Genomic DNA, 25,080 nt, shown 5'->3' on the forward strand with positions numbered 1-25,080 from the left:
TGCATGAGACACGCTACTGTCATCCTCGGTACATGTTCACGTGGGACTCGGTACTTCATTAATTCCCCGGAGGGAGGAAATGCGGCTCGCGCGTCGCGAGCAGGTCGATAACGAGCGGTCGATAGTCGCGCTGCGTTTCGAGGGGGGAAGAAGGAGTGGGGTCGCGATGACGCCGCCGCGGCGTGGGAGCGACCCCGCGGCGGCCACTCGATGACGGCGTCGACGCCCACTCGGCCCTCCGTGGCGAAGAGGCCCAGCGGATGATGAGGGACTCTTCGATAAGTCGATACTGACCTTCCCGCGGTCGAGCGACGTCCACTTGCGACGCGCGCGAGGCCCGCAGCTGCAGACCGTGTCCGAATTCAAGTAGACACTTGAGACCCCACATGCATCGCTTTTCCTTTTGGTGTATTAGAACAAATTGAGCGTGCATAACTTTTCACCTTTAAAAGTTATGTGCTAGATAAACAGATTAATGGCATTTTTTAAATAAAAAATTTTAATCGGACCATAGATTTCTAGTTGAAAATAGTATATGTTTAAACTTAATTAAAAACACAATAATTTAAAGCAATTTATTTAAATTTCTGCCTTTGATTCGTAAATTACTATAGTTATTGTTGAAACTTCCCTATTTAAAAATGTTTTTTTTTTCATTTAATATTTTTTATCCTGGTAATAATATTTATAAAGTGAAAACAATTACGTATTTAATAGAAAAAAGTTTTGTTAAACATTACTAATAGACCACTTTGAAAAATGGTGGAGTTTCTTTACTTGAAAAAAAGCGATAATTACATAGAATCATTTACTTACATACCTGCATATTTTACTTTCAGTTCATTTAGCCTTCATGACGTCAATTCCGGGTATAAGTACGTATTACAATTCTGTCACTGCCTTAGACGAAAACGTGGCTGCAGTATTGCCTCAACTAACAATGCATCTTCATACGTATTTGTTTTGACGATAATAGTTTTAATTTGTTTTCCTAATGCCTGCCTCAGTATTTAAGGTCATGCAATGCTCTCAGAACATATGGGAGTTAAAATGTAAATTGAACTTTGAAGATTAATGAGATTTTGTACACATAACAGAACCTTTAGAAAAACAAATGATTTGTCCTTATGTAAATGTTTTCAATTTTTTAATTTTTTTTAATAATTCTTTTAACTGTAATGTATACATGTCATCAGTATTAGTACTAGTCGCTTTCTTTTTAAGGAAAGAAGTGGAATATAAAAATAAATATTTTACGTGATAGTACGAGGAAATATTTTACGTGATTTAATTAATATAATTGAAAGCTTTCTTATGATACAAATTTATCATTATTGTGAATCTGGTGTACGTACATAGTTATTTTATTCAATAAAATTCTGCTTACTGAGAAACCAGGGAGTAATATGCTTCGTATAGGCAAATTTGTAAAGTTACTTGAAAATAATTGGCAACCACTATTAGTCAGGTGCAATCATATACTGGCATATAGGTTTATAGTCCTTCACAGTTTCTTAACCTGATACAATATATTTCGGTTTACCTTATCTGCATTCTTACTTTGTTCGGTTATGACAGTTTTAACATCACCAAGTTTAGACTTAATATAAGAAGTTTGTTCAGCTTGCTTTGCTTAATGAAACAAATAACTCCACCCTCAGAAATAGTGAAAACAATATTATGTTCGAAATCAACTACAATTCGAAAAAAACATGCACTGAAGAGGTAATTTTATGCTTAAAAATGCAATTTCTATAAAGTATCTGATGCTGGGTCTGAAATAGAGCCATTTTACTATGGAATGTTAACATGTGCATTGGTGGTCAGTTACATCATTAGTAGTATATAAATGTATGTCCGATAACAGGTTTGCCAAAAGGTGCAGGATATGCCGACCGTCATTTTGGATTGTAGAATCTCGGTGTCCATTTTGGTTTCCAAATTTTCTCAAAATTCCTCAAAAAACACAAAATAATTCAAAAAGACTTAGTTTCCATATTTCGATGAAAAAATCCCGTTTCGAAAAGAAAAGTCTCTATTTTCTCATGAAAAACTCCAGAGGGAACCATTTTCTTCAGGAAAGAGTCGTATTCCTCAAAGTGGGACCTTTATCCTCCACATGCCCTGTCTAAGATCATGACCTCCACCTTGACCACTAGTCGCAATAATTAAATCCTTTCAATTTTAAATTGAAACCCCGGAAAAACTCTTAAATACATATAAAATTATTTATTTCAAATATTTATTACTTAACCGATTTAGGTTCTTGGGCCAATTCCAGGTTGATGCAATTGTAAAAAAAAAACTGAAAAATGTCCTACCTCATTGATGTTTTCAATCAGACTGACCCCCACCACTATTACTTGCACATTAGGATGTTATTGTAGCTACACCTTGTGGGTTAACTTTTTTTGTATTTATTTGCTAGAGAACACTTTCACGATATTAATTCTTTACCCGCTAAGGCACACTAATGTCAATCACCATATAGTAAACTTTAAAATCGTCTGCAATCTTGTCGGCCATCTTAACCACCATAGTGAAAATCTTTAATTATCACTCAAAAATTTGGAAATAACAAAAAAATCATAAAACAAAATGCTATTTACATTCTGTTTGATTATAACGATAACCATCCTTGGTTCCGACCTGGCCAAAGCAAAAAGTTAATTTACGCTCAAAAATATTTATTATCCTGACTACTAGTAAGAACTATACACATGATAACTGCTCGGCTGAGTAAATACATTACTCAACATCATTATGCCTACCGTGGAGGACGTATTCAGTGCACCTAACTACTACTTAAGAGCCAAATATATAACTCAAGCATCTCCGAACCATAAGGCCTTATTTTTCTATATATGTCATACCTTTTGAAAAATCCATCACATATTTCAAGCAAACAAGACATGTGTCTCCGAACTGCTAGAACTACAGTGTGAATATAACCTATTACAAGCAAGCACCTATTTTAAGCTATTACAAGCCTCATGGTTCGGAGATGCTTGAGTTATATAGTTGTCTTTAGTAGTAGTTATGTGCACTGAATACGTCCTCCACGGTAGGCATAATGATGTTGAGTAATGTATTTACTCAGCCGAGCAGTTATCGTGTGTATAGTTCTTACTAGTAGTCAGGATAATAAATATTTTTGAGCGTAAATTAACTTTTTGATTTGACCAGGTCGAAACCAAGGACGGTTATTGTTATAATCAAACAGAATGTAAATAGCAATTTGTTTTATGTTTTTTTGGTTATTTACAAATTTTTGGTTGATAATTAAAGATTTTCAATATGGTGGTCTAGATGGCCGACAAGATTGCAGACGATATTATAGTTGACTTTCTGGTGATTGACATTAGTGTGCCTTAGCGGGTAAAAAATTAATCAATATCGTGGCAGTGATCTCTAGCAAATGAATACAAAAAGGGGAATCCAAGGTAGCTGCAATAACATCCTAATGTGAATGTTATAGTGGTGGGGGTCAGTCTGATTGAGAACATCAATAAGAAAGAACCTTTTGCTATTTTTTGCAATGGCATCAACCGGGAATTGACCTAAGAAGCTAAATCGGTTATTTAAATAAAATTGAATATGAATTATTTTCCATAAATATTTTAGAATTTATTTGTGTTTTTTTTTTTTTTAAGTTTTAAGTTTTAAAATATTTTAATATGGCGACTGGTGGTTAAGCTGGATGGCCTTGCCTTAGAAAGGGCATTTTGAGGACACAGTCCCCACATTTTGAGGAATATGGCCCCAATCTGAGAAAAATTAAGCCTCTCTGAGCACAATTGCCCGTCTCTGAGAAAAATTGTTCCCTCTGGATTTTTTGGGGGAAGAAATGTAAAATTTCCCCTTTAAACAGGAATTTTCCCTTCTAATTATAGAAGTTTTTAATCATTTCAAATTATTTTGAGTCGTTTTTGAAGAATTTTGAGGAGATGTGGACACCAAGATAGCAGCCGTGAAAGTCACCATACAAGATGGCATTCCGCACCTCCGGCACCTCCTGGTGAACCATGTTACCTGAAATACATTTCTATACTACTATCATCATTCCTCAACCATTTTTACAACTGATACATCGCATTTGTATGCCCACTTGGTCCAGTGGCTAGCGTATCTGGCTGGTGGGCCCAAGGGCACGGGTTTGATTCCCGGTGGGGAGGGTATTTTCCAAACAGTAGTATATAATAGGGCATCCGGAAACTGGGTTCTGGGTGTGGTGGGTGGCGGAGTCGACCGCCATATTAGATTTGTGACGTCACGGCGGCAAAAATTCCTCAAAATTCCTCAAAAATGACTCAAAATGACTCAAAAATTCCAGTTTTGAGGAAAAATTACCCGTTTTCGAGGGAAAAATTCCCGTTTCGAGGGAAAAATTCCCGTTTTAGTCCTTAAAAATCCCAGCGGCTAGAAATGTCCTAAAAGAGGCTTAAGCATCCTTAACTCAAACCTCAGTTAAGCCTCTATCAGGATGTGACCTATACCTTTGACCTTGACCTTTACCCCGACGGTCAATTTGGATCCGCCATCTTCGATGACGTAATTTTGTTTTCTCGAACATTCCGGCATTGTGTTATCCGCCATTTTGAATTATGACGTCACCGTTGCAATTTTCGTTATGTTCGCCATCTTTAACTTTTTGTTTATTATCCGATTTTAATGAAAATTTTTTTAAAATTCATAAAAAAATCCATTTAATAAAATTTTAATAAAAATAATAAAAAACAAACATTTACGACACGGAGTTCTGAGTCCTCGGTTCGAACCCGACGAGTGCAAAAAAATAAAAAATGATGACCGATCGTTCCCACCGTGGTGGCTGCTGGCATAAAGACTCCCACCACTTTTTTCAAAGCATATATATCGCCAGTGAGCATGACGTCATGTCCGCCATCTATAAAATACGTAATTTTAATGCTATAGATTCGGGGAAAAAAATTAAAAATCATTTTAAAAAATAATCAACCTAATTAAATAATAAAAAAATCCTTAAAACCACTGTTGCACTTTTCGTGACGGCCTCCATCTTGAAATCACCCGCTGGAGGTCACCATCTTGTTTTCGTCCGCTAGAGTGTGCTGATACCATGTTAGTATAATTATCTGGTCACCACACCTTTGACCTTGACCTTGAAATTTGACCTTGACCTTGAACTTTGACCTTGAAAATTGACCTTGACCTTGAAATTTGACTTTGACCTTGAAATTTAAAATCCAAAATTCACTAAATAAATCACTCATTAACTTACATATCGATTCGATCCGCTCCAGTCCTTAGTTAGATCCTCGATCGATGCAATAATGTTTAATTTTATGAAAAAATAATATTAATTTCAATAAACCATGTTCAACATTCTTAAAGAGACTTTAAATCATCTACTGCCATCATCCTATGAGACATTAAGACCACCATATTGGAAATTCGTAATTGTAATGCTAGAGATTCGGGAAAGAGTTCAAAATTCATTAAATAAATTTGTAATCTATATACTGATTGATTAGATCGACTAAGGTCCTTGGTTCGATCCCTAACCGATACAAAACAACTTTAATTTTAAAAAAGTACCAGAAAAGTGTAAGGTTCGAGAAATAAAACACCACAAAGTCTTTTACAAACATAATATTTATTACACAATTTCTATCCTACTACAGAATCACTTGCGAAAGCCAGCAATCTTATAAACATTTAGCCCTGCATAGACGTGCAACGACTACTTCTTAGCTCCAACAGCTCCAAATGCTCCAAATGGCTCCAACAGCTCCAAATGGCTCCAAATGCTCCAAACGGCCTCAAAATGGCTCCAAAAGCTCCAACAGCTCCAAATGCTCCAACTGCCTTTTCTTTCAACAGCTCCAATGATATTGGGCTACAATGCTACGAGTCTAAGAGACTACGAGGCTACATGGCTACGAGTATAAAAGGATCTAGCTGGTTCCGAGTTATACATGGCTGCGAGACTGCATGACTAAAAGACCGCATGGCTACGAAACTATGTGTCTATGAAGCTACAAGGATACAAGTCTACTCGGCTCCAACACGCAATGTACGCGCAATACATGCAATTTACACTCAATAAATGTAATGATTACACAGTACACACAGGAAACGGAATGTACACACAGTACACACACAGGAAACGGAACGTACACACAGTACACACAGGAAACTGAACGTACACACAGTACACACAGGGAACGGAACGTACACACAGTACACACAGGAAACGGAACGTACACACAGTACACACAGAAAACGGAACGTACACACAGTACACACAGAAAACGGAATGTACACACAGTACACACAGAAAACGGAATGTACACACAGTACACACAGGAAACGGAATGTACACAAACAGTACACACAGGAAACGTAATTATCACACATACAGTAGCGGAAACACACACACAGGCTTAGTTGGAAATCAGAATACAAGAAATAAAAACTTTCAATTTTTACTTTCAATATTTTATTACTTCTCAACATTACACAAATACAAGTAAAAGAAGCCATTATTGTATGTAGCCAGCTTTCCTCAGTTCTTTGAGTATGAAGGATATTTCTTTGATGCACGGATAGTTTCCTGCACAAAGCGAACCATGTAGAAGTCTTAGCCGGTCAACCAATATGTTTGGATCTTTCCATGATGTGTAATCAATCTCTTCTACCACCATCTTACTTGCTTGTTTATTATGAATACTTTTAATATCACAATCGTCTCAGTGATCATAATAAGCATTATCAGATTTATTTATTATAACACGACGTTTCCATCGTTTCGGTCTCAGGACATCGCCACATTCTTCGATCTTGTCAGCTCTAGGTGCTTCATCACAGTCTATGCCTTTGTCAACAGCCTCAGAGTCACTGTAACAATCACTGTAGAAGACATCCTCTTCACCCAGATTACCGTATGAATTAGCTATCGATGATGTCGAAGTGTCTTCATCGTCTTCATGCTTCCTTTTTAGGAGTCCATCATTTTTAAAAAGAATGGAGGATCTACTGAATATAGGCTTGAATGTATTCTCACTTTTCACGGTGTTGATACTTTCATTAGTTTCAGTCTTCCCGAAGCCATTAGCATCTTTCAATTTATGTTCTTCCTCACGATCGGGTGAGCTAATACCATCACGCTCAGGACAAGGAAAATTATTGACGTAATGCAGATCACTCTTCTTTAGTCTAGTGGATCCATCGGTGACCTCTATGCCGTAAGCAGTCTTGACTTAACATGTTCTACCATGTCCTTTTAAGCTGTCAATTCGCGCTAACAACCTGCTACAACGATTACAGCTTAACATGTTGCGTAGTGGGTTTCTAGCACAATCATTCTTCACATGACGTCTAGCATTCCTTCTCATGACAAAATCCTTGCCACAGTATCTACAGCGGCTTCCTTCCGATTCAGCTGCAGATAACAAACCATGATCCATGGTAGCTTCTGTGACTAATGTTAGATACAAACTGTCAGTTTTCTCCAATTGGAACCATTTCTTAAATATAATTTTTTAAATATTTTATCAGAGAGATAAGTTAAGTTATTTAATGGAAAGATAATTGATGCAAGTAGTTCTGGCTGTCATCAACAGATGTCGCCACGTGTTGCTTGCAGGTAAATAATATCTATTTCATTAATGCGGGATGCGGAATGCTCACTATCGATCGCAAAGGAAGATTGGCTTCGCTAGACTCCAAGGAGAAGGATGTTCGTCCTTTCTGTTAGTGCTTCTTAGATTTCTCAGAGATTATTATTATTCGACTGAGTAATGATTTTTTTTTAAATTTCCACCTGATAAAAATATTACAAGTGTTGATTAAGTAGCAGAAGTTCACTAATTAAATGCAACCTTGAATAAAAATGACATGCCTCATTAAGTAAAAAAATCTTTCATGCAGAGATCAATTTCTCATCAGTAACCAGAAGCACTCGGAGAAAACCATCAGATGTCTAGTCGGGAATAATCAGAAGCACCCAGAGAAAACCATCAAAATATTGTCAAGAATAGTCAGGAGCACACGGAGAAATCCACCATAATATTGTCAAGAATAAACGGGAGCACACGGAGAAAACCACCATAATATTGACAAGAATAATCGGAAGCACACGGAGAAAACCGCCACAAGTTTTCTTTGATATCATAAAATACAAAAAAAAATTAATAAAAAATTAAAAATAAAAACGAAAAAAATTCAAACATTCTGCTAGCTTCTGAACTTCTCTTTGATGTGCAAAGTTAGAGTTCTAGTACAAGCCAGAATCAGTTTATTCAAGGTTGCATTTAATTAGTGAACTTCTGCTACTTAATCAACACTTGTAATATTTTTATCAGGTGGAAATTTAAAAAAAAAATCATTACTCAGTCGAATAATAATAATCTCTGAGAAATCTAAGAAGCACTAACAGAAAGGACGAACATCCTTCTCCTTGGAGTCTAGCGAAGCCAATCTTCCTTTGCGATCGATAGTGAGCATTCCGCATCCCGCATTAATGAAATAGATATTATTTACCTGCAAGCAACACGTGGCGACATCTGTTGATGACAGCCAGAACTACTTGCATCAATTTTCTTTCCATTAAATAACTTAACTTATCTCTCTGATAAAATATTTAAAAAATTATATTTAAGAAATGGTTCCAATTGGAGAAAACTGACAGTTTGTATCTAACATTAGTCACAGAAGCTACCATGGATCATGGTTTGTTATCTGCAGCTGAATCGGAAGGAAGCCGCTGTAGATACTGTGGCAAGGATTTTGTCATGAGAAGGAATGCTAGACGTCATGAGAAGAACGATTGTGCTAGAAACCCACTACGCAACATGTTAAGCTGTAATCGTTGTAGCAGGTTGTTAACACGAATTGAAAGCTTAAAAAGACATGGTAGAACATGTAAAGTCAAGACTACTTACGGCATAGATGTCACCGATGGATCCACTAGACTAAAGAAGAGTGATCTGCATTACGTCAATAATTTTCCTTGTCCTGAGCGTGATGGTATTATCTCACCCGATCGTGAGGAAGAACATAAATTGAAAGATGCTAATGGCTTCGGGAAGACTGAAACTAATGAAAGTATCAACACCGTGAAAAGTGAGAATACATTCAAGCCTATATTCAGTAGATCCTCCATTCTTTTTAAAAATGATGGACTCCTAAAAAGGAAGCATGAAGACGATGAAGACACTTCGACATCATCGATAGCTAATTCATACGGTAATCTGAGTGAAGAGGATGTCTTCTACAGTGATTGTTACAGTGACTCTGAGGCTGTTGACAAAGGCATAGACTGTGATGAAGCACCTAGAGCTGACAAGATCGAAGAATGTGGCGATGTCCTGAGCCCGAAACGATGGAAACGTCGTGTTATAATAAATAAATCTGATAATGCTTATTATGATCACTGGGACGATTGTGATATTAAAAGTATTTATAATAAACAAGCAAGTAAGATGGTGGTAGAAGAGATTGATTACACATCATGGAAAGATCCAAACATATTGGTTGACTGGCTAAGACTTCTACATGGTTCGCTTTGTGCAGGAAACTATCCGTGCATCAAAGAAATATCCTTCATACTCAAGGAACTGAGGAAAGCTGGCTACATACAATAATGGCTTCTTTTACTTGTATTTGTGTAATGTTGAGAAGTAATAAAATATTGAAAGTAAAAATTGAAAGTTTTTATTTCTTGTATTCTGATTTCCAACTAAGCCTGTGTGTGTGTTTCCGCTACTGTATGTGTGATAATTACGTTTCCTGTGTGTACTGTGTGTGTACATTCCGTTTCCTGTGTGTACTGTATGTACGATCCGTTTCCTGTGTGTACTGTGTGTACATTCCTTTTCCTGTGTGTACTGTGTGTACGTTCCGTTTCCTGTGTGTACTGTGTGTACGTTCCGTTTCCTGTGTGTACTGTGTGTACATTCCGTTCCCTGTGTGTACTGTGTGTACGTTCAGTTTCCTGTGTGTACTGTGTACGTTCCGTTTCCTGTGTATGTACTGTGTGTACGTTCCGTTTCCTGTGTGTACTGTGTGTACGTTCCTTTTCCTGTGTGTACTGTGTGTACGTTCCGTTTCCTGTGTGTGTACTGTGTGTACGTTCCGTTTCCTGTGTGTACTGTGTAAACATTACTTTTATTGAGTGTAAATTGCATGTATTGCGCGTACATTGCGTACATTGCGTGTTGGAGCCAAGTAGATTTGTATCCTTGTAGCTTCATAGACACGTAGTTTCGTAGCCATGCGGTCTTTTAGTCATGCAGTCTCGCAGCCATGTATAACTCGGAACCAGCTAGATCCTTTTAGACTCGTAGCCATGTAGCCACATAGTCTCTTAGACTCGTAGCATTGTAGCCCAATATCATTGGAGCTGTTGAAAGAAAAGGCAGTTGGAGCATTTGGAGCTGTTGGAGCTGTTGGAGCCATTTTGAGGCTGTTTGGAGCATTTGGAGCCATTTGGAGCTGTTGGAGCCATTTGGAGCATTTGGAGCTGTTGGAGCTAAGAAGTAGTCGTTGCACGTCTATGCAGGGCTAAATGTTTATAAGATTGCTGGCTTTCGCAAGTGATTCTGTAGTAGGATAGAAATTGTGTAATAAATATTATGTTTGTAAAAGACTTTGTGGTGTTTTATTTCTCGAACCTTACACTTTTCTGGTACTTTTTTAAAATTAAAGTTGTTTTGTATCGGTTAGGGATCGAACCAAGGACCTTAGTCGATCTAATCAATCAGTATATAGATTACAAATTTATTTAATGAATTTTGAACTCTTTCCCGAATCTCTAGCATTACAATTACGAATTTCCAATATGGTGGTCTTAATGTCTGATAGGATGTGGTAGTAGAGGATTTAAAGTCTCTTTAAGAATGATGAACATGGTTTATTTAAATTATTTTTATTTTTTCATAAAATTAAACATTATTGCATCTATCGAGGACAGGACCAAGGACTGGAGCGGATCGAATCGATACGTAAGTTAATGAGTGATTTATTTAATGAATTTTGGATTTTTTGCCGCTTTTCTAACTACATTATTACATGATTTCAAGATGGCGGCCGAATTTCAAGATGGCGGGGGCACCTCCGTAATAAATGATTACTGCACTGTAGCGGGTTAGAATAAAATCATCCAGATAGAAATGTGCTCTATAATACAAGTACACACACACAAGATGGCATACTCCAGCAGGTGGTGGCTCCTGGTAGCATGTACTGAACATAAAATGTCGGATCCATGATGGTCGACAAGGACAAAGTCACATTTCAAGGACAAAGTCAAATATCAAGGTCAAGGTCAAATTTCAAGGTCAAGGTCAAATTTCAAGGTCAAGGTCAAGGTCAAATTTCAAGGTCAAAGTCAATTTTCAAGGTCAAGGTCATAGGTGTGGTGACTAGATAATTATACTAACATGGTATCAGCACACTCTAGCGGACGAAAACAAGATGGCGACCTCCAGCGGGTGATTTCAAGATGGAGGCCGTCACGAAAAGTGCAACGGTGGTTTTAAGGATTTTTTTATTATTTAATTAGGTTGATTATTTTTTTTTTATGATTTTTAAATTTTTCCCCGAATCTCTAGCATTAAAATTACGGATTTTCAAGATGGTGGACATGACGTCATGCTCACTGGCGATATATAAGCTTTGAAAAAAGTGGTGGGAGTCAGTATGCCAGCAGCCACCACGGGGGGAACTATCGGTCATAATTTTTTATTTTTTTGCACTCGTCGGGTTCGAACCGAGTACTCCGAACTCCGTGTCGTAAATGTTTGTTTTTTATTATTTTTATTAAAATTTTATTAAATTGATTTTTTTATGAATTTTAAAAAAATTATATTAAAATCGGATAATAAATAAAAAGTTAAAGATGGCGAACGTAACGAAAATTGCAACGGTGACGTCATAATTCAAAATGGCGGATAACACAATGCCGGAATGTTCGAGAAAACAAAATTACGTCATCCAAGATGGCGGATCCAAAATGGCCGTCGGGGTCAAGGTCAAGGTCAAAGGTCAAGGTCACATCCTGATAGAGGCTCAACTGAGGCTTGAGTTAAGGATGCTTAAGCCTCTTTTAGGACATTTCTAGCCGCTGGGATTTTTAAGGACTTAAACGGGAAATTTTTCCTCAAAACGGGAATTTTTGAGTCATTTTGAGTCATTTTTGAGGAATTTTGAGGAAATTTTGCCGCCGTGACGTCACAAATCCAATATGGCGGTCAACTCCGCCACCCAACACACCCAGAACCCAGTTTCCGGATGCCCTATTATATACTACTCCAAACCTCACTGGGTTCATGACTGGGTGTTTGATATGTACATTTCACCTGTATACTGCTGAAGGCAATAGAATACTATAGCAGAATCATGCTGACTCGGTAAGCATAGAGACGTCACAAATGTTAACACTGTAGCGTTTCCTATACTCAAACACACCCAGTAATGGGTATAACGAGTATTCACATCGCATTTAAGAGGACCAACTGTTCGTTAAAATGAGTTGTGAAACATCAAAATCCGTTAAGAAATAAATGTGTGCTATAATATTGTGGAAGTCAGGAGGACTTTTGGGTATTGTATCACACAACAACTCGGCTACCAGGCGTGCGGTTGCACTTGCTTGAAAGCAACCTTCAAGGATAGGTAATAATCAAACACGACCGAAGAAAAAGTTATCATTCACATTGCAGGGAAGTTTGAGAAATTGGAGGAAATCATTAAAAAATGTATTTGCATCAACGATGCCGTTACTCTATGATTAAACTCTGAAGGAAAGTGCTAGTATGTATATGGCGAAATTCGTGGAGAGCTCTTGTAAGTAAAGTTTATACTACCCTCAGTTGATTCATGATTTTTATTAGTTTCAATATTATTTATTTATCTTCAACTCATTCTAATATTAAATAAAGCAAATAGTCGTACTGACCCACACTTTCAATACCGGGACGGGAGACCAACTGACACGCAACAGAAAATTCCAACTATTCGTCAGCTGTAGCCTACTGCAGCGGTCATACTGCATCATAACGCTCCAATAGAATTGCGTCTTAGACTTCGCTTAGTGGGCTGACATCCATGAACTTGGCATAAACGAACCCCTTGGCAGCCATCACTTTGTGTACACCGCCGTTGGCCCAAAAGTACCTATTTTGTAAGCTTGTCCAAAAAGTAACAAAGAGTCTGTGCTATGAACAATAGCTATAGTTGTTTCTGCTCTTGAAAAAATGAAACTATAAGATATTTAAAATAAATACATCCCGTTATTTAATTTATATTTACCTAATAATTGCATTTTATTTTATTTGCTGTAAATTATAGCTTTACTTTGCCAAAATATATAGTTATCGAAACTTTCAAACATCAATTTTCTTGAGTTTATCTTCCATTTTACTAGCTCGCATTTCAAACACATCCTTGTCCATTACAGGTTACAAATTCACCATGAATAGCATCAAATTAAAATAAAAACAAACATTTTAAAAAAAACTGGAATAATTTCTGAATTTATGTGCAGGTACTTTGTTTTATCGTTAGGTTGCTGACACGATAGTGAGATAAGGCTTGCTTGACGAGAGGGTTGTGTCAATGGCTATTACGAAATTAATTTTTTTTGTGTTGAGAAAAATATTTTTTTATTGGGGGTTACGACCTTTTTTTTACGGTCGCCAACCAGAATGCGCGATGTACTATCAAGAGAGAGAGAGAGAGAGAGAGAGAGAGCATGACCGCTAAAAGCCCAGTAATATTAGGGGGTTGTCGGGGGGAGGGGAGGGAATAGGAAAGGGATAAATATTCGATGAGCAGCGGCGTGCGCGCGGTGAAAAGGGAAAAAATCGATATCTTTAATTCCTCTTCTGTCACTCCGCGGCGTACGGTTGGCGGCACTGCGTGCGGTTCCGTCTGCGCAGGACTTCGTAAAAGCGCGGAGGGTCGCGAAGACTTGGAGGCTGCTCGATCTGCGGTGGCCAGTCGGTTACCCCCTCCACAGGAAAACAGACCTTACAAACTCCGTGCGCGGCGCTGTTTCTAGGCCTACGTCACACGTGAGTAAACCACGTCCACACGCTTCAATGCCACTTGTTCGAGTCTGAGCTGGAACGTGTCCCGGGTCCAAGGATCTAATTCAATAAAGACTAGTGAATACAGAATAATGAGATTACAGTACCCAAGATACATAAAGTTACAGAGAACTGTATTTGGAAAGATTATTGTAGTACTTATAGTGGACTACAATAAAATAATTCCCTCCCACATCCAACCCATTATGCCTCATACACAAAAGTGGAAGGAATTGTGTTTGCAAGAAGTTAAATTTAATGACGGTTTGCACACGTGTTCGATGTAAGCATGTCTTCATTCAAATTTGACATGTGTGTTTCATGTATTAAATAACATTAATACATATGTACTTATGACTTGTTTTAACGAAAACATCAAACAATTGACTAAAGAAAAAAGTATTTAAAAAATAAATAAAAACCAAATTATAAATTTTTAAGTTTTCTTCTCTCAGGCGAAATCATTACTTAATTTATATGAGTAAAAGCGGGATTTCTAAGTTTACTGGTCTCTGAAATTTTAGTGTGAAAATTTTCTTTTAAAACTCAATATAAAAATACTTATTCAGAAAAAAAGTTTTAATTATTGTACTGGACTTCCTCCTTTACAAAATCCTGGCTACGGTCTTGATCTAAGACGGTGGTTCTCAAACTTTAAAATCCTACACATAAGTGTAGAGGCACCATATACATATTTCTGGGGAAAAAATGTGTTACAAAATTAAAGTCAAATATTATAGAAAAAAATTGCTACAAAAAACTTAATAAAACATCAATTGATTCATTCATGTGTTTATGGGAAACATTAACTTGATGTGTCCTAGCGATTTCTACAATATTTCGGCGTATATTCGTAATTTAATGGTATGATAGAGTATCTACGTATATTTATTTTTCATTTCTCGACGCATATTTCTCTGTAATACCACATGTTGCATGGTGCGTCATAGCGCACACTTTAAAAACCACTGCTCGAAGGTTCCTCAGAGACGGAAAGGAAAGAAGGACGTTTTTTCGAAATTCAAACTATTTCATGGTGAAGGTCCGTGGGGCCGTACAATAACAAAAAAATAACCAAACAAAATATAACTTATTTAAAAATAATAATTTTTTATGATAAAATTTTTTTTTAATTTTTGTAATACTAACATACAACCTTTAGAGAATTTTTTTTCCCCCACGGTGATTAATTATTTTAAAGTTCTTAAATTTGCGAGTAGTAAGTTAACAGACTATTTTAATTTTTTTTTTAAACGAAGTTGCAAAGATTTGATAAAAATCTTGTAAAAGCTATGTTAAATCTAAAGCGTGCTCTGGTGTTTACAACGGAACAAAGAACTCGGGAAGTTGGACTCCATTGTTCTATTAAACAAAATCCATTTCTGTCTGGGACCACGAATAACCCTTTGTTTATTTGAGGTGCATTCAACGTTGAGAAATACAAAAGTTCGCTGTATTATCTAACAGGGTGTAAAAATATTATATATATTTGAAGACAGTCGTACGCTGACCACGAAACGCTGTGAAAGACACGAGATTGGTACCTAAGTGTTTGTCCTAAATTATTGTGTTTCTACGAACACTTGTTTTTCTAATGATGTTAAAATAATTTAATTATGTAACTAGGGATGTTTTTTTTCTTTGAATGTTAAATTTCTTCAGTTTAATAATAGGTCATTATTTTATAGTTTTATGAAAATTAAACCCAATCATATTTAAAATATAGTGTAAACTAAGTCAATGTACTCAAGAGGCAAAATGTTTTGAAATAAATTTTTGCATGTGGCCTTAGTCGCCGAAAATAATTTGTAAGATATTGTTCTAAATTAACAAAAAAAATTTTTTAAATTCAAAAACCTGAGAGTTTGAGGGATTTGATAAGACATAATTTTATTTATGTATTAATAATGATATCTCAAAATAAAATTTTACAACAAAAATATACATAAAACTTTATAAAAACAACTAGCTGACCCGGCCACGCGTTGCTGTGGCTAAAGTTTTTGTTATATTACATTATAGTAAACAATCTAAGAGGAACAATAAGAGAATGTGTAATATGGTGATCTCCTTATTTGACTTTCTACTACTATAACCCTTTAGTACAATGAAATTATTTAGGAACAAAGACGAAAATGTTGATGTTGGTATACAAATTCACTGGATTGAGATTTGAAGGGGAAGTACGTTGAACACAATTAATTAAAATGTTCTTACACTTGATATTAAGCAGAAATCAATAGGTACAAAATAAAATTTATCAGATTTAATATTTCCATTTCATTTTATAACAAATATAAGTATATTACAGTATAATACAGTAAATAACATGTGACGCTTAAACTCATGAATGAGGTAGGCAAGGCAGACAGTCTTAAACTTTTAAACATTAATATCTAATTTTTTGAATTATAAATACTTTCAATTTCAATTTAATTTAACACCAATCGGTGCACAATGTTTTTGGTTAACCTGTCTTTAGCTAACACAAATAGATTCGACGGTTTCCCAACACGTGAACACGCAACATATAGTTGCCCATGAGAAAAACATGGATTTTCCAAATCTAAACCACAAATGGACATTGTTTGACCTTGAGATTTATTTATAGACATGGCGAAAGCTAAACGAATTGGAAACTGTAGCCTTTTGAAGGGTATGGTAGAATCTGATGGTATCATCGGAATACGTGGCAGCAGGACCACTTTTCCTTTAAACTTCCCAGCCAAAATGGTTGCTTCAAGAATGTTTCCGGTGATCTTTTTGATGACCAAACGCGTACCGTTACATAATTGAGGTGGATTCAAATTACGGAGGAGAATAATAGGGGAACCAATCTTTAATCGAAGATTATGTGGTGGCATTCCAGGGATATCTAATGAATTTAAAAATTCAATCGGAAAATTTACACTTTCATTTTCATCAACAACAGTATCGATTGATTTAAAAGACATCAGATCGCCTGGTAACAACTGTTGTATCTGGAAGTTAATTTCGTCAACATCAACGTTTTTGGCTGCCAAAATCGCCCGTTGACAAAGCCATTCATGATTCAAATAATTATTCTGTATATCCGGGAAAATACTCTGAATCAATTCATTTTTATCCTGAACAACAGTGCAAAAATTGTCTGGTAGTTTAATGCATTGCGTATTTGGTTGCAGTTCTATTTTACCGTTCCCAATATCTAGTAGTTGTTCGGAAAATATTTGTGCTGATGGATCATTTTGCAATTGTACTCGCATATTTATGGTCAATCGAAGTGTTTCAACACTTCGCCATAAGAATGATTGTTTCAAACATGCATTAATCTCATCCGCGAAAGTAGAGCGAGGTATAACCGGTAAGGTCTGCCGGAAGTCACCAGACAAAAGTAAGATAGCACCACCGAAAAGTTTATTATTGCTGTTTAAATCTTGCATAGTTCTGTTTAATGCTTCAAGTGAATATTTGTGTGCCATTGTGCACTCATCCCCAATTATTATAGAACTCTTCCGTAACACTGCAGCTATTCCACTATTCTTTTTGATGTTACACATTGCATCTGGTTTATTATGAACGTCCAATGGCAGCTTGAATGTTGAATGTGCTGTTCGCCCACCATCCAGTAAAGTAGCCGCAATGCCTGACGATGCTACTGCTAATGCGATTTTTTGTTGCGACCGTATTTTGGCAAGAATCAACGATATTAAAAATGTCTTACCGGTTCCACCGGGTGCATCCAAGGAAAAAAAAAACCGCCTTGTTCAGCAGACACAGCCAGCATAATCCGATCATAAATAATTTTTTGTTCTGCTGTCAGTAATGGTTCACTGTTCATGATAATTGTTGCTAAACTTCCATGTTCATATTGATTTTCTCGTTGTAAATCGGTATTGACTAAGTCGGTTGCTGGACGATTAGGTGATGGCATACCATAATGATTAAGTGGTAAATTTGAAATAAGAACACATAAATCCTCGATCAAGACCAATGCTTCATTGTACATCTCTGGTGTATAATCTATGTTTTGGCATTGATTTGTTTGTCTAATTCGGTGCAAGATGTCTTCTGTCATACAATTTTTATATTTTTCCCACTAAGTTTGTGCTTGCGAGGGATAACATGTCGTCAAAATAATTGCAAACAACTGACGAATGTTATTCGGTGTTGATGTCAACGCAGCATCAGCAAGCGTTAAGTCCCAATGGTTATCGTCTTCTAGCAATTGCAGTTCACGACATGCATCCTGGTATGTATTGAATACTCGACCATTAACTGTTCGTAAAAATTCAAAAGACGTTGGTCCGGGAACATTCACCAATAACAAACGTAAATAGAAGCACTCACGTTGCTTTGGATGTACCGTGTAAAGTCTCCCCAATGTGTTAGCTTTGAATATGCCTGTAATGGAAGGATGTGGTTTTCCTTGTTTCCGTGGCTCCCATTTTTTACTGGATTTGTTCCATGTGAAATAACGTGGAACATCACCATACACCAATGTCTTCGCGAATTGGCCAAAAACATCAGGTTTTTGACACAATGTAAAAAATTCAGTTAGAGTCGTTTTCGGAGCTTCGAACGCTCTTTGGAGAACATTTTCTTCAGTGAAGTATACACGTTGACCGTTTTCAAGATGTATTGCCAGATGTTGGACAGCAGGATCTCTTTCGTGGATGGGAAAGCTGAGAATATGCCAAATAGCTTCATTGCTGCTAATGTATCTGCCCATTTGGTATCGTGCTATTTTGTCATTTTTATTTATGTTTTGTACTTCAAATATGGCCAAATCACTGCCTTTGTTTACATATTTACAAATATACTTAATTGATTTAACAGAACTGCAAAGCTCAACATTGATATGAGCTTTGTAAGTTTTTGAAAGTAGTGGTGAGTATGGTACCACCCACTGATTATCAAACTCAACTTGATTTGGAAAGTTCGGCAGTCGCATTGTAAATGTGTGGCCACCATTCTCAGTACTTCTGCGGCGATACATTGGATAACCATCAATATCCGTGATCGTGTCATTCGTATGCGGCATTGGGAAGTTTTTTTTACATTTTCCATTTTCCATGCACGGTGACGTCATGTTGAAAGCACCGCATGGCCCATGGATCATGTGTTTGGTGACAATATCAAATAATTCTTGATCAATTAATGGGTCTGGAATTTCGGCTGAGATTATTTGATCGATTTCTTCAGGACGGATTCTATCTTTAAGCCAAACCAAAATGTGGGCATGAGGCAAACCTCGCTTTTGCCACTCTATCGTATACAGCCAACAACGTGTGATACCAAAAATTGAATATTTAACAATAAAATCAATTAAGGATTTCAATTTTTGTTTAAACACACGTGCAGTTAAATCATGACGATGAATGGCTTGTTGTCCTGGCAATAGTAAAGTTTGTATCTCTTCCCAATTCGGATTACATGTGAATGTAATAAATAAATCCGGTCGGCCGTAATGACGTACGTAAGTCATCGCATCTTGTATGTATTCCTGCATGTTCCGTGGACTGCCGATGTAGCTTGAAGGTAAAATGAAAGCATTACCGATGTCATTGGGATTTAAATTTCCATCGATGTTTCCAGCAACAGCATCTCGTAAGTGAATATATTCTTCCGATCGTAGTTTTGCCTGGTTGAATCGAAGGAATCGCAAGCGTTCGCTTTCGACCTTAGCATACATATCAACAATGTATTGATGGAACAGCTGACGATATCGAAGGATATAATTGTCTTGATGTTGTCTAACCATTATTCGGTGTGCGTAGTAGTTCATTGAGCTAACTTTATTATTTCTGTAATCACCTAAAAAAATAAAAAATAAAATGCAATACGAAATTAAAATCTATACATACAGTAAGAAAGTAAATAGATAATTGTCAAACTTACCGGTATTTGGATCATACTGTTTGATATTAAGGTGATATTCATCTTGTCCTTGCCAAAATATCAATGGATATTGTAGTGCGTCATATGAACGGTGTAGATCCGAAATCGTACTGACAGTGTTGTCTCGCCGTGTAATTTTTATATATCTTTTGTCAACTGGATCACCAACCATGATAACAGCAACCTCATCAACAGTTGGAGCGTTGAATCTACCAGCATGTTCACCTAATGGTACTTTGTCGGCTTTTATGACGATTTGATAATTGTCATTTTGCAGTCGTGGCGAAACTCTTTTGATCAATTGAATTAGTTGATTGTGATCTTCTAAAAAATTTTCCAATAATATCACAATTGCTCTTTCCTCTGCTTGTTCAATAAAATTATACAGGCACCGAGTCGTCACGCGCTCTTCACAATCGCCCATAAAATAAATTTGAAGAAATTTCGGATTGTTATCAGGCATTGGCATCAGTGATCCGATTTTATGGTACACCTGGCCTTGAATTTTGAATGTAGTTTCAAAATTACGTCCATCGGATGCACGATCGCAAATTTTAGTTGCCCCAAATGACGTCATTTGGAAGCAAGTATTAAATTTGCGTATCTTACGCAAAAATAATTTGGAATCATCTGAATTGCCAGTAAGAAGGGATAATAAAGGCTCCGGCGGAGCGGGTAGAGGTGACAGCACAACTTTTCCTGATGCGCAGCACATGCCGGCTGCTTCATTCCGAAATTTCAATGCCTGACAATATTGACATACTTTATCCATTCCACCGATAGCAATTTTTGAATGCGCTGAGTAGTTAATATCTGGTGCATATTCAAAGGCAAGCCGAACGAATGATGCACGTGTTAATGAGCGGCTGATCCGTTGCCTTTGTCGATCTAGTACTCGTACTGTAGCTATGTTTCGTTTTCGTGCCGCTCTTGTTCTCGTAATATTCTGTTGCAGACGTTCGTCACGCTGTTCTTGAGATTCTTGTGCACGACTTTCTGCAGTCCTGATTCTTTGAGCTGCATTTCTTGTTTCGATTTGTTCTGGTAATTGCTGAGCTCTTTCAACACGTTTGCGTCGTGACCCTTTGCTGCTCGCGTTGTTGAGGTTAGATTTTTTCGGTGGCATTTGACTGAAAATAATAATTTAAACGTTTAAATATTAGAAAGAGGAACTGAAAAACATGTTATCATAGCACATTGAAATAATAAGTGCAAAATAATTTTCAATGGAGGTTAAATAAAAATAATATAAAAATTTTTGTACAATTATTGAAAAAGTGTTGGGAGCTTTGTGCCATTTTCTCATTGATATATTAATTAACTTTTATAAAACTATGTGATATTACTTACATGTATAAATTGAAATTATTGTTCCTGTGCTCCTACTGTGGCTATGTCTCGTTCTCCTGCTGCTCTTGTTCTTATGATATTCTCTTGAAGACGTTCGTTACACTGTTCTTGAGATTCTTGTGCATGACCTTCTGCTGTCCTGATTCTTTGAGCTGGATTTCTTGATTCAATTTGTTCTGCCAACTGATGGGCTCTTTTAATACGTTTGCGTCGTGCCTCTCTGGTGCTCGCGTTGTTGAGGTTAGATTTTTTCCATGGCATTTGACTGAAAATAATAAATTAATCGTTTAAATATTTGAAAAAAAAATTGAAAATCATTCTAATTAACTTTTATAATTATGTGATAATACTGACATGTACATATTTAAATTATAGAGTTTAAATAATAATTTCAATAAGAATTGAAATACTAATTTAATTGTTTAAATATAAGAAAAAAAATCTGAAAAACTTGTTATCATAGCACATTGAAATAATAAGTGCTAAATATTTTTTAATAGAGGTTAAATAAAAACAATAAAAAAAATTTGTACAACTATTGAAAAAGTGTAGGAAATTGTGTATCATTTTTGCATTAACATTTTAATTAAATTTTATAATTATGTGATAATACTTACATACATATAACTGATGGGCTCTTTTAATATACGTTTGCGTCGTGCCTCTCTGGTGCTCGCGTTGTTGAGGTTAGATTTTTTCCATGGCATTTGACTGAAAATAATAAATTAATCGTTTAAATATTTGAAAAAAAAAATTGAAAATCATTCTAATTAACTTTTATAATTATGTGATAATACTGACATGTACATATTTAAATTATAGAGTTTAAATAATAATTTCAATAAGAATTGAAATACTAATTTAATCGTTTAAATATAAGAAAAAAATCTGAAAAACTTGTTATCATAGCACATTGAAATAATAAGTGCTAAATATGTTTTAATAGAGGTTAAATAAAAACAATAAAAAAATATTTGTACAACTATTGAAAAAGTGTAGGAAATTGTGTATCATTTTTGCATTGACATTTTAATTAAATTTTATAATTATGTGATAATACTTACATACATATATTCAAATTAAATTATAAAGTTTTGATGAATGAAGCACAAATAAGTAAAAAACAGGATTAATTTCACTGTATTATCTTCATTATAATATGAATTCAATTTACACTTCAGTCTAAGTAACATGCTAACAACAAAAATTTAAAAAGTGGAAATAATTGAATTATACGGTATTTCGTTCACTACAAAAGAAATTTAATTAATTTTATAGCGTCAACAACACGTGGTAATTATGCTGTTAAAATGTAGCTTATATGACACGTTCGTAGATTTACCATAGCAGCGCCATCTATTGATTACTTACTCAACCCAGTCGAAAGGTATCGACATCTGTTAGAATCATTTGGAGTTAACAGATAATTGTGACTGTCAAATAATAACAGACAAATAAATAGCAATAAATTAAAATTGCGACTATAATTTGAGATTTAAACTATCCTATCTCTCAAGTTGGATCGAACTGCACATGGTGTGCGAATTTTATTATAATCGGTTATGTGGTTTAGGAGTCCATTGAGGACAAACATTGTGACACGAGATTTATATATATTAAGAAGAAGAAGATATCACATAACTATAAATTCCAAGCTCTCAATTCATGCTAGGGTTGGAATAGGTTTTAATTTTTAAGGTTATCAATAACATTAAAAATTACTTATTGGGCTGATCAACTCTAAATCTAATCTAATCTATATATAAAATGCTTTGTTAGTACGTAAATACACAGTTTTCTCAATCAACACCAACCCCAATCAACTTCCCGTTGGAGTGGCAAATACCCCTTGGTCTCCAGGTGGTAGTAAGGGAGTTTGGTCGCGGTGGGTGGTTGTGGGTGGCGAAAATGTTAAAACATACATTTCTGTCCTTTTCTAACGCATCAGGACTTCTGAAAAGATCTAAAAAAAAATTTGAATGGTCTAGAAAGTTCCAAAATGTGTAAAACGGTTATAATTGATCCTGAATGTTCTAGGAAGTTCTAGAAATATCTGGAACGACCTAGAAAATTCTAAAATGAGTGCAAACTATTATAATCGATATAGAATGTCTGATAAAGTTCTACAAATTTCTGGCTTCATCTAGAAAGTTCCAAAATGTCCAAAACGGTTATTATCGAGTTAGAATGTTCGAGAACGTTCTAGAAATTTCCCGAATGATCTGGAAAGTTCCTAAAAGAGTGCCATTTATTATGATCGATTTAGAATGATCGAGAAAGTTCTAGAAATTTTCCAAATGATCTGGAAAGTTCCAAAATGGGTGCAATTGATTATGATCGATTTAGAAATTTCTATAATGATCTAGAAAATTCTAAAATATCTGGAACGATCTAGAAAATTCTAGAATGAGTGCAAACTATTATAATCGATATAGAATGTTTGAGTAAGTTCTACAAATTTCTGGCTTCATCTAGAAAGTTCCAAAATGTCCAAAACTGTTATTATCAAGTTAGAATGATCGAGTATGTTCTAGAAATTTTCCGAATGATCTGGAATGTTCCAAAATGGGTGCAATTGATTATGATCGATTTAGAAATTTCTAGAATGATCTAGAAAATTCTAAAATAAGTGTAATTTATTATAAGCGATTTAAAATGTTCGAGAAAGTTCTAAATACATACCTATTTCTAGAATAATCTAGAAAATTCTAAAGTAAGTTCAATTTACAAATAGGAGAAGGCACCTATCCAATAGACGAAAATACCCGCCAAATAACATTAACTAATGAGTTATGTAATATTGTTGATACACCTGAAAAACTTATTAATGAAGTATATCCAAATATTGTTGAAAATTATACCAATTCAGAATGGTTACGCGACCAATTTATTCTAGCCACGAAGAACGACATTGTCAACGACATCAACATCATCCAGGAAATGATTGACGGCGGAAGAGAAAATTTACATGTCAATTGATACAATGATTGATGAGCTAGAAAGCATAAATTTTCCTACTGAATTTTTAAATTCATTAAATGTTCCAGGAATGGCATTACATTGTCTTAAATTAAAAATTGGTTCACCAGTTATTTTATTACGAAATCTGAACTCGCCTAAACTGTGTAATTGTACGAGACTCTGCATCAAACAGCTACAAAATAACGTAATTGAAGCCACTATAATGACTGGTAAAGAAAAAGGAAAGATAGTATTTATACCACGGATACCTTTAATATCAAATGATTGCCCTTTACTTTTAAACGCTTCCCGGTGAAGTTGGCTTACAGCATGACTATTAACAAAGCACAGGGCCAAACATTCTAGTACTGTGGAGTTGACTTAAGGGAACCATGCTTTGCACACGGCCAATTATACGTCGCATGCTCACGAGTAGGTTCACCTCGAAATTTGTCTATTTACAGTCCGAACAACAAAACTATAAATGTAGTGTATAAGCAAGTGTTGTAAAAGTAAATTCAAAACAAAAAAATATACTAAAATAAAAAATGTAAATGTATAATATATGTCAATATATAATGTAACATGTAACATGTATATTCGCTGCTAGTTATCTATAAAATAAAGGCAGCAGGTCCTCTGAGATACATGTTTTCGGAGGCCCGAAGGCCAACGCACCCTCCTTCCGCCCCTCCCAAATGTGCGCCCTTATAAGGGTAGATTGGGAGTCTGCTTACAGATCTGTATAGTCCAGGGCCCCTTCTTACTGAAGCTACCAGATCCAGAAAACATGTCCCCTCCACCACTACGGTAGTCA

Source organism: Bacillus rossius, chromosome 8, assembly GCF_032445375.1.
Source record: "Bacillus rossius redtenbacheri isolate Brsri chromosome 8, Brsri_v3, whole genome shotgun sequence".
Classification (NCBI taxonomy): Eukaryota; Metazoa; Arthropoda; class Insecta; order Phasmatodea; family Bacillidae; genus Bacillus; species Bacillus rossius.